The following is an 11,581-nucleotide window of genomic DNA, read 5'->3' on the forward strand; positions in this document are numbered from 1 at the left end:
ATTTTTGAATGTCTCGGTGCTTATCCGAGTCGCTGTCTTGGATTTCGACCTCTATTCTTAGCATGGTTTTGGTGGTTTCATGGCCACCTTTTCCTCCTTCATGTCTTGCACCTTTCGTGCTAAGGCACGCGTACGATGTTTTTGGATGTGCTCCTCGAGAGTTGAATGAGTCCTTTTGATAGAGACTCATTCGATGGCCGATGGCTTGGAGGAGGGGCCATGTGCTTGCTGTTGAGGCACTTGGCACTCCATGAACTTTAGATTCACGTGATAACGAATCATGTAAACTAGCTCTAAGGCCTTGGCAAGCTAACGTGCGAGGCGTTGGCGTTGCCTCTGATGAGACCTCTTCCTCAGAATTCGCACGCCTTCGTTAAACAACTCCTGGACTGAAGAGGAGTTGTTGTGATCTAAAATTCCGGCTTCCTTGGATGTTAGAGGAGCGTTACGAGGGGAAGCCTCAATAACAATTAGGCGAGAGTCGCCCCAAGCCTTCTTTGATGCTAATATCTTCATGTACTTGCGGGACGACGAAGATCTTGATGAGGATGAGGAAAGGTATTCCTCAAACTTGGCCTGCTCGAACTCATACTCAACCTATTCTTCAACCGGGATCTTGATCCGTTAATGCGACACGACAGCCTCCACAGCGAGACTATTAGCTGCCACTATGGTCGCCAGCGTGTTTGGGGTGAAAATTGGTTTATTCATTCCTAAACTTATTACAACTTTTATCGTTACAACAAGTTTAAAAGGAAAGACTTTTTATAAGATTCCTTACAAAATGAAAATGAAAATTACAACTCTCTTTTCAAACAACACACAACAGATATTTATCACCTGCTATTTGTGTGGGATCTTTACTTGTGCTAGGGTTTATCCGTTAACCGTCACGGATCAGATCTGGTTGATCAGAATAAAAGATAACGCTATTGTTTCACAAAGGAAACAATCGCAGAAGTAAATAATCTCGACCAAGCTAGATTACTACTCTTATTAAGTTCAAAACCAAGTTTGATCTTAAGGTATGCTGGCACGGACCTCTGATCTTTCGAACAACTCCCTCTTTATGATGGAATTCGCCAAGATCTACTAGCCATCCTCTGAAATTTGTGGATTGCACTCTCCAAACAGACAGCACCTCGCCCTCTTTGATAGAATTTTAGATCCCCCAAAATAAGGGCCATAGGCTTGTATTTATAGGCTTTAGAAGTAGTATTCACTACAACAGACATGTCTTTTAGCGACCAACTTTTTTTCGAGAAAATTATTTTCCTCAACAAATATCACTTTCGACGAGGAAAATATTGTTTTCTCGATAAATATCAGTAGGTCTTCTACGAGGAATATATTTTCCACACAGTAGACCACTTTCTGCGATAAAAATTTTAGTTCCTCACTAAATATGATAATCATTTGGTCTCCTAACTAGTTATTTTATTGGCGAGGAAATATGAGATTTTGGTAATAAACTTTTTCAACGTGAAATGCACATTTAACGAGGAAATAATCATTTCATCGTTGTTCTTTTGGCGAAAAATAGAGGAAAACCCGCCAAATGTAGCAGCGATAAAGTATGATTTCCTCGCTAAAGATCAATAAAGCGAGGAACCGTTTCCTCATCAAAGTATTAATTAGCGAGGAAATAATAGTTTTCTCATTATTAGTTTGGCGGGAAAGAAAAAACCCGCTAATTTCAATGGTGACAAATTTAAGACTTCCTCGCTAAAAGTTTTTGTTTTTACGAGGAACCGTTTTTCGCGTTAAAAAGAACCTATTAGTGAGGATATTATAGTTTCGTCACTATTAATTTGGCGGAAAAATTTGCAACAGCCACCAAATTCATTGACGACAAATTAAAGGTTTCCTCGCTAAAATTTTTGTTTTATGAGGAACTATTTCCTCGTTAAAAAACCAACTAGCGATGAAATAATAGTTTCCTCATTATTAGTTTGACGGAAAAATGTGCAAAACCCACCAATTTCAATAGCAACAAATTTAAGGTTTCCTCACTAAAAGTTTTTATTTTACGAGGAACCATTTGTCATAAAAAAAATAGTAGCGAGGAAATTATAGTTTCCTCAATATTAATTTGGCGGAAAAATGTGCAACACCCGCCAAATTTATTAACAATAAATTGAAAGTTTCCTCACTAATTTTTTTGTTTTATGAGGAACCCTTTCCTCGTTAAAAGAATCAATTAGCGAGGAAATAATAGTTTCCTCATTATTAGTTTGGTGAAAAAATGTGCAAAACCCGCCAAATTCAATGGCGACAAATTTAAGGCTTCCTCGCTAAAAAATTTTGTTTTGCGAGAAATCTTTTCCTTATTAAAAAACTAATAAGCGAGGAAATAATAATATCCTCATTATTCGTTGGCGAAAATTTTAGTTGGAATTTGGGTAAAAAGTAGGCGGGTACTCAAGGAAAAGAGCGGGTTTTGCCAACATGGGGGTACTAAAAAAAAGTTGGTTGCTAAATGATATTTAATTATATCTTAATTAAATTAAAAGAAAAAAATAAATATTTTTATTAAAATTAAGGTGGGAAACCAAATTTACGAGACCAAATAAAACCGGGAAACAAATTAAGAAGGCGGTGATTTCTTTCTCTTCTAACCTCCGCTATCCCTCTCGATTAAACCCCTCCGCTTTAATCAACTCATCCTCATCACCTCCGCTCTCCCTCTGATTAAACTCCTCCATTCTCACCTCATCCTCATCCCCTCTGCACGATCGGTCCAAAAAACTCTGGCCACTCTCAACAAAGCCCTAATCCTCCGCACGACCCAACAAAGCTCCGCTCTGAAAGTCTTAATTGATCTCCGATCACGCCTCAAGACCGTCGCTTTCCAGATCTTTGGGCGTCTGTCCGATCACATCTCAAGACTGCCGCTTTCCAGATCGTGGTTGCTTCTCTCCCCCTTTCCGATATCTAGGTATTTTAAACCTTATTATTATCTTGACTTGTAAAAATCCCCAATCCGCTATCAATTCTGTGCATCTAATTAATATAGAAAAAACCTTTGTTTTTTATTTTGTATACAAAAAAGTAACTGTGAGTTTTGGGAGATTTGAATCCTGTTGAATCGATTAGAGGCCTAGGTTTTTGTTGGAATTTCTATGAATTTCCTGGAATTTCTGCGAATTTCCTGGAAATTGTGGTTGAGTGACGTGGATTTCATGATATCTTCACTTAGAATTTTTTTTTTGATGATTTGAGTCTATGTAGTTTAGTTGATGGCTCTGTGAAGTTTTAGTGCATTTAGATCTCAATATCTGCTCCGATTCTTCTAGATTTTGAATTTTGCTACAATTTTAAGTTTTGTTTAGCTACTGCAGATGTGGTTTTAGGAGATTTCATTAAGTTTTGTGTTGTGATTTGTCTAATCTTTTTTATATCATCTGTGAAAATTGAAGTATTTCATGATTTTAATTACGTTGAACTGATCATATGTCTAGTTTTCCAATTTGCGGTGTATTTAGTTTCTGTGTGATTTTAGTGTTTGTGTTAGGTGATGTGAGGTGTAGTTCTGGTTTTGGAGGAATTTTGCACTGTTATTATAATTTAATTTATCTTTTTTTATTTTTCGTGAGATTTGAACTACGTTGAACTAAACAGAGGTTAGTTTTGTGGAATTTGTGTGAAGTTTGTGCAATTTGCATGTAGATCATTTTTATGGAATTGAAGTTTTTTGCGAGGTTTAGTTGCTGTTAAGTCGATACGAGGTCTGGTTCTCAGGAAGAAAGATGAAATTTGAGGTCCACTGATGTTGTCTGCATGTTGTTTTCAAGAATTAGTTGACAAGTTGAAATTATGTGGTTTTTTATGACTACTATGTAGATTTGAATGGGACGTTGGAGTTTTGAGGAGTTTGATGGTGATCATTGATGAGTTTCCATCAGATTCCTATGGTTAGTTTGGAACTGAAGTTGAAAATTCTTAGGTGCATCTAATTTATTATGGAAATTAAGTATTATTGGGTGATTGGATTGCTGTTGAGTTGTGGCATATTCTAGTTTGACTTATGGAGACAAAGGTAGAGTAACGTTAATTTGGTAATTGCCAAGTCTGTTTGTGTTTGAAAGTCTAGAATCTCTAGATTCTATTGAAGTTGTGCATATTTATAAAACCTGATATTTTCCTGTTTAATGCTTGTCTGATATTGCTTTCCGTTATTTACAGAATTCATGCAGATTTGAATCTTAACGAAGTCCGTCTAAAATGTTTAATAGAGTTCAACATCGTATTTTAATGGATTATATTGATCTTATTTGTCGTCTTTACTTTTTTTGTTTTCCATCATATTAATGTTTTGCCCTTTGTTTCTTTTTTATTCTGGTATTTTCAATTGTCCTAAATTTGAATGATTAACTGTTCATTGAATGATCACAGCTCAGCTTGAAGTTTATAGACACTGAAGTTTTTCAAAGGTAATCTTGCTTCATGGTGTTTGTTTATTTCACTTAGTTTAACAATTATGGAGTAACTTTTTACTAATTTAATTTATTTTGAAACAGGCTACGAGACTTGAAGCAATTAGGTAAACTTCATTTAATCTAACATTGGTTTTTGTATGTTACTTTTGATATTTCAACTTGACTGGTAACATGCTCGATGAAATCATTTAATTTAACAATGTTTTAATCCTTTTTAGGATGGACAGAAGTTGGATGTTTGTTAAAGATAGGTTTCACAACCCTGACTTCACCAATGGTTTAAAAACATTTCTGGATGCTGCGAAACAACACCTAGATCATGAAAATAAGATGCGTTGCCCCTGTGTTAAATGTCAAAATGCCTTGTCGTTTCTTTGTCTACCCGAGATACGCAGACATATACTTGTAAATTGGTTTGCAAAACATTACACGACATGGACTGAGCACGGGGAATATTTTGTTGATGTCGCAGACGACCAAATGTATGAGGATTTTGAAAGTGACAGCGAGGATGATGATACTGACAATGCTGCGATGTTGGACATGTTAAATGATGTCCAAGGGGCTATAAGTATGGAGACAGATGATGAGAATGATATTCATGTTAACAAATATGATTATTTGTTTAATGAAGCTCAATGAGAACTATACTCGGGTTGTACAAAGTTCTCTGCATTATCTTTTATTATAAAATTAATGCAGATCAAGATAGATGGTCGTTGGAGCAATAAAAATTTTAAAAATCTACTGAAATTGTTAAATGACTCGTATCCAAAAGGTGCATCTATACCAACATCGAACTATGAAGCCAAAAACATGTTGTTGGAATTAGGTTTGGGGTATGAATCCATACATGCATGCAAGTATGACTGTGCACTATTTTATGGGAAAGAGAATAAGAAACTGGATGAATGTCCAGTGTGCAAGGAGCCGAGATACAAATCTTGTGATGGCAAACGCAAGAAAGTTCCACAAAAAGTATTGCATTATTTTCCATTGAAGCCGAGACTTCGAAGGTTGTATATGTCGAGACATACAACGGCTGAAATGAAATGGCATAAAAGAAGAAGACAAAATGAAGAGGGTTTCCTACGACATCCAGCTGATTCTGCCGAGTGGAAACACTTTGACCAGGAGTATCTTGACTTTGCTGCAGATTGTCGAAATGTGAAGTTGGGGCTTGCTACAGATGGTTTTAATCCATTTGGAAACATAAGCACTAGTTATAGTATGTGGCCAGTTATGCTAGTGCCGTACAATTTGCCTCCTTGGAAATGCATGAAAGAGCACTAGTTATAGTATGTGGCCAGTTATGCTAGTGCCGTACAATTTGCCTCCTTGGAAATGCATGAAAGGAGTGTATTCAATGATGTCATTACTCATTGCTAGTGCCGTACAATTTGCCTCCTTGGAAATGCATGAAAGGAGTGTATTCAATGATGTCATTACTCATACCTGGTCCTCGAACACCTGAGAAAGACATTGATGTGTATCTTCGTCCATTAATAGACGAATTAAAAGAATTATGGGATATTGGAGTTGAAACTTTTGATGCCTCTATTGGGAGAAATTTTAATTTGTGGGCATGTGTATTGTGGACTATAAATGATTTTCCTGCTTACGAAAATTTATCTAGGTGGAGCACAAAAGGGTACAAAGCTTGTCCTTTTTGTAATGAAGATGTAACTTCAGAGGGGTTGAGAGGAAAATTATGTTTTATGGGAGCTCGACGAAATTTGCCTAAGGATCATGAGTGGAGAAGGAGTAAAGATTTTAACGGTTTAGTTGATGATCGTCCTCCTCCTAGATTATTTTCTGGGGATGACATATTGCGGCAATTAGATCGTGTTTATAAAGCTAAGCCTGGAAAACATCCTGACAATCCTAATTTAAAGTGACACCGTGAGCCTCATGAGTTAAACTAGACTAGAAAGAGTATTCTTTTTGAGTTAGAGTATTGGTCCAAGCTCAGGTTGAGACATAATATTGATGTGATGCATGTTGAAAAAAATATATATGATTGTGTCATTGGTACTTTGTTGATATATAGATGGGAAAACAAAAGACACCAACAAGGCTCGTTTGGACTTGGCAGATAGGAAGATAAGAAAAGGATTGCATCTCACACGTCAAGGGAATAAATTGAAGAAGCCTCATGCTAGATATGTTTTGAAAATGGAATACCGTAGGCTATTTTGTAAGTTCCTCAAAGTTGTCAAATTTCCTGATGGGTATGCTGCCAATATTTACAAAAATGTGAACATTGTCGATGGGAAGATACATAATTTAAAAAGTCATGATTGCCATGTTTTACTTCAACGCCTCCTCCTAGTTGGTATTCGTTCATATTTGGACAAGGATGTGTGCATTGCAATTGTTGAGCTAGCCATTTTTTCCAACAGATATGTGCAAAAACTTTAAAGGTGTCAGACTTGGAAAGAATGGAGAAGGAGATTGTTATAATATTGTGCAAATTAGAGAGAATTTTTCCACCGGCTTTTTTTGATGTAATGGTTCACTTGGCAGTCCATTTACCTCGTGAAGCTTTGCTTGGTGGTCCAGTTACCTATCGGTGGATGTATCCTATTGAGAGAAATTTAGGAACATATAAAAAGTATGTTACAAATAAAGCTCGACCTGAAGGTTCTATTACAGAAGCATATATTGTCAATGAAGCAGTGACATTTTGTTCTATGTATTTTCGTGAGATTGAAACCCGTATCAATCGGGCAGAACGAAATGTCAATGTAGAAGATGACCAAGTAGTAGATGCTTTATCGATTTTCTCTCAGAAAGTTCATCCATTCTGCGGAAAAAAAAAATATTACTGGACCGGAAGGAAGTGAATAAAGTTCATTGGTATGTACTATACAACTGTAACGAGGTGAAACCTTATCTCAAGTAAGTGTCTTTTTTGCATTTGTGTGTATTGAGTTCAATTTTTTTAAGTGAAACCTTATCTCAAGTAAGTGTCTTTTTTGCATTTGTGTGTATTGAGTTCAATTTTTTTAATTCAGATTAGAGATTGAATTATCTAATTTGTCTTTTTGCATTTGTGTGTATTGAGTTCAATTTTTTTAATTCAGATTAGAGATTGAATTATCTAATTTGTACCTGTAGGGAACACGAGGATGAGTTAAGGCAAACAAGTAACCATAAATTGTATGAAAGACAAGAAAATGAGTTCCCTAATTGGTTTGAAAAAAAGTAAGTTCATACCCAATTTTAAAGAGTAGTTAGTTATTGTATATGACCACTATGCTAACTTTCTTGTTTCAATTGTTATTCATAGATGATTAAAAAAAGAGAAAACAGATTGATGGATGCAACTGATGAGAAGCTTTATTGTCTAGCATGTAAACCAGATTTACGTGTTCATACGTACACTAGTTGTATTGTGGATGGAGTTAGATACCATACAAAAGATCTTGATGATCATCAGACAACTCAAAATAGTGAGGTGTATGTCCCTGGAGTTTTTATTGGCGGAAGTCATGATTATTATGGTGTTTTGCTAAGTATTTGTGAAGTTAACGTACTTAGATATGAATCAAGTTTTCTTATTCAAGTGTAAATGGTTCAACACCGACGCGTACTTAGATATGAATCAAGTTTTCTTATTCAAGTGTAAATGGTTCAACACCGACGAATCAAGTAGAGACGAAAGGAGAAGAATGATACTCAAGTGTAAATGGTTCAACACCGACGAATCAAGTAGAGACGAAAGGAGAAGAATGATACGGTATGATTAAGGCATGTATTCTATATGGGTAAAATATGGCATGCAAATAACTTGGTTGTCCTTAAGGGTATGTATTCTAAAGTGTTTTTGCTTGATAACTCCTTCACTAATGAATAATGATGCTCTGTCGTTATATTGCTTCTTGGGTCAGATACTTTCTCCGTCTTTTTAGTTTTTATTATCCTGTTTATATACAGTTCATGCATTGTTCTTTGACTTGAGAATTGTACCTAAACTATCATGCCCAGTAGGTATTCTTAAAGATATTTTTCAATCATCCGAAATGATGACATGAACATCAATTCATGCAATAGTTAATGATTTGAAGTTAACCGGTCAAATTCTATGTTTTTCTTCATAGAAGATTAAATAATCCTGTCAGTATTCTCATCTCCATATGACCCATCACACATTTTGAGCAGTCGCTTATTCTTTTTAACTGGTTACCACATTTATTCCTAAGAGATGCATTTATGACAGAAAAATTTATCTATTGCATTTTTTTTGTATCATCTCATCCTTTTGGATAGTTACAATTCCAAACATTTTGATTTGTATCAAATGCTCTTGGAAATAATGTCTCTGTTGAGCATCTTGATACAGACTTGAATAGTCCGACTATTATGTGCTTATAATTAGTTGATCAGTAGGTTTGCTAGGGATTCCTTTTTTTGTTGAATTTATGTGCGTATAGTTAGTTGATCAGCAGGTTTGCTAGGGATTCCTTGTTTTTTCATATCTAATGCTGTAAATGCAGCCCAACAATAATGCTTTTGTGTGAGTTGTACTGACCATTGACAACAAATTGCTGTTAGACCTCCAGCTTTCTCATGCTTGCGTGATCTTGGTATGAACTGGATTGTTTCTTGTAGTTGATATGTCTTCGGACTGCATGTGAAGTCCTAAGTAAGTTCCTCATCCATGTCTTCATTGTGATTTGACATTTATTGGATTACTGTTGTTTTCTAGGGGCTATTCTTTCTGTCTCACTCTCATGCAAGTTGCAACTGCCTTTATGTCATGTTGCCTCTAGTAGTTGATGAATTTTTTGTATGCAGTTACCACCTGGTGACCATCAAACGGAAACTGATTGATGGACTATAGATATGCAATGTTCTTTGCTATAATTATTTGACTTAGTTCTTCTTCAAATTCTCAATTAAGATGTTTCAAGACGTTTCCAACAATAAACAGTCAGTAATGTTGCTCTTGTAAATGTTTTACCTTACTGCATGAGCGTCTAAAAGCTTCAAAAGTTCTGTTGCTTCAAAAGTTCATGGATAGTTTTACTTTATAGCCGCTTGAAAATGCATGCATTTGATTTGTTGTTTTTTTGTGTTCAATTCATGTCAATCATGAAAATTTTGTGGAACTAATATCAATCATTAGACTTGTTAGTGACATATAAAAAAAGCCATTACTTCTGTTCCCTCGACATATAAAAAAAGCCATTACTTCTGTTCCCTCCATTTCTATTCCTTGCTTTTTTCTGAGGTTTGATAATCATAATCTCACCAATATTACTGAATGTTCACATTGATTCTTGTCATGAAAGGTCAATGCGACCAGTTATTGGGCAGAGTCTGATATCATCTTTAGTATGCCCCTTTCTTTTCTTGAAGAATATATATAGTTTTGCTTGCATCGATTACTTTCTGTATCTAGAGTTTTTCACTCGTTTTTTTGTCATTGATACTTGTCCATGCAACTCAACTTTTGATCTTCCTTGCCAATAGTTAGTGAAGATAAGCATGCATATGAGCCTTTTGTATTGTGAATATTGATTTGTATGATTCTATTTTGTAGGCACTTCTTCATTGATTTCTGCAAGCACTTCAGCCTCCAGCTCAACTACAAGTCAAACATTATCTTCCACTATTGCAGCTAGCAGTAGCGGGTATTTTTCTTTTTTATTTTTTGTGTTAGCTTCGGAAGGGTGTGTATGAACTCAGTTCTGTATATGAACTTTATCCACTGAGCCCTCAACTACACTAGTTTCTATGGCAACTCCAAGTCTAGATTATTGGAATTTCTCACTTCACGTGTTGTAAACTAAAATTATTTTGGGAAATGAGATTGGAAAAAGACGTATACCCTCAATTACAATGATAGTTATCAGCTAGATAATATCTCAACAAATCCTCTAATTCCTATTGTAACTCAGTTAACAGACCAACGGGCAATCATTTTGCATTAACTTAAATTTCTATTTTCCTTACCAACAAATCTACTTTGATGAAAAGTTGGTTTACAGCTAAGAGAATTTCTGTGATATGCATTTCTGGAGATGTAATTAAAAGTTCCACGTACCTGATTATCAGCAGCCCTGCCAAAAAAAGATACAATCATTAGCAAGAATAGTAGAAAAATTTCTTTGAGACTTATATAAACATGGTAACGATTCAAATAGCTGAATGTTACATTCTTTTGCATTTTGACCATTCTAATTGTTTGATAATAAACAGTGAGAAGATATACCGTAACAAAGCGCCTATCTTTCAGAGTTCTACTTCTGGTAAGTAGTGCATATTTCTCTTATAATTCATGATTCATTCACTTGGTTGATTAGAATATTATTATCAATTTAACGTTTATGTAACAACAGGTAATGCACCAAGTAATCAATCACATCCAGAATTATTGAAAAAGAAACATTCTCATGCAACAACTAGTTATCTGCCATACATGAATTCTACAGGGAATGGATCCGGTTCTAATCCGAGTAAATATGCAATCTTCATTTTACTGCTAGAATATTTAAGTATTGTTAGTTTTTACTTATCTAACAAGTGTGTATGCTAACAGGTACAAAACGTACTCGTCTGCAAACTTCCAATCAAGAATGCCAAAATTCTGTAGCAGATGGACTGAATTCTAGTAGTACTGTTGTCACCACAGAACGAACTACTACTGGTAAGTGGTGTTGAATTGAGCTGAATTCAGTTGAATTGAATTATTTTCCTCTAAAAGGTGTAGAGAAGCAGAATTGAATTTCATTTTCATCAATTGCAAATTACAAGGGTATACCTAAACTACAAACTCGAATGACAAGGATTAGAGTTAGTGCACGTCTTCACACTAGTAGAAAATAAGTTTTTAGCTACGGAATAATAGCGACAGATTTTTCCGTCGCTATATGTTAGTTTATAGCGACGGAAAATTCTGTCGCTATTATTCCGTAGCTAAAATAGATATAGCGACGGAATAGTAAGGTTTAGTGACGGAAAATTTCCGTCGCTAAAATCTTATTTTTAGCGACGGAATTTCCGTCGCTAATTAGTTTTTAGCGACGGAATTTCCGTCGCTAAAAACTATGTCGGGGAAAATTTTTTGGGCGTGGGCGCCCAAATTTTTTGGGCAGCCCGCGCCCGAAATTAATACCTAATTAAGTTCCTCCCCT

At 35.5% G+C, this 11,581-nt stretch overlaps 1 long non-coding RNA gene across 1 annotated transcript; it reads left to right on the top strand.

The window, feature by feature from the left end:
* LOC109824927 lies at positions 10,861 to 11,255 on the top strand. The gene is made up of 3 exons (XR_002242853.1): positions 10,861 to 10,903; positions 10,987 to 11,094; positions 11,202 to 11,255. It is a non-coding gene; the product is annotated as an uncharacterized LOC109824927 (long non-coding RNA).

The sequence above is a fragment of the Asparagus officinalis genome, chromosome 10 (genome assembly GCF_001876935.1).
Source record: "Asparagus officinalis chromosome 10, Aspof.V1, whole genome shotgun sequence".
Lineage (NCBI taxonomy): Eukaryota > Viridiplantae > Streptophyta > Magnoliopsida > Asparagales > Asparagaceae > Asparagus > Asparagus officinalis.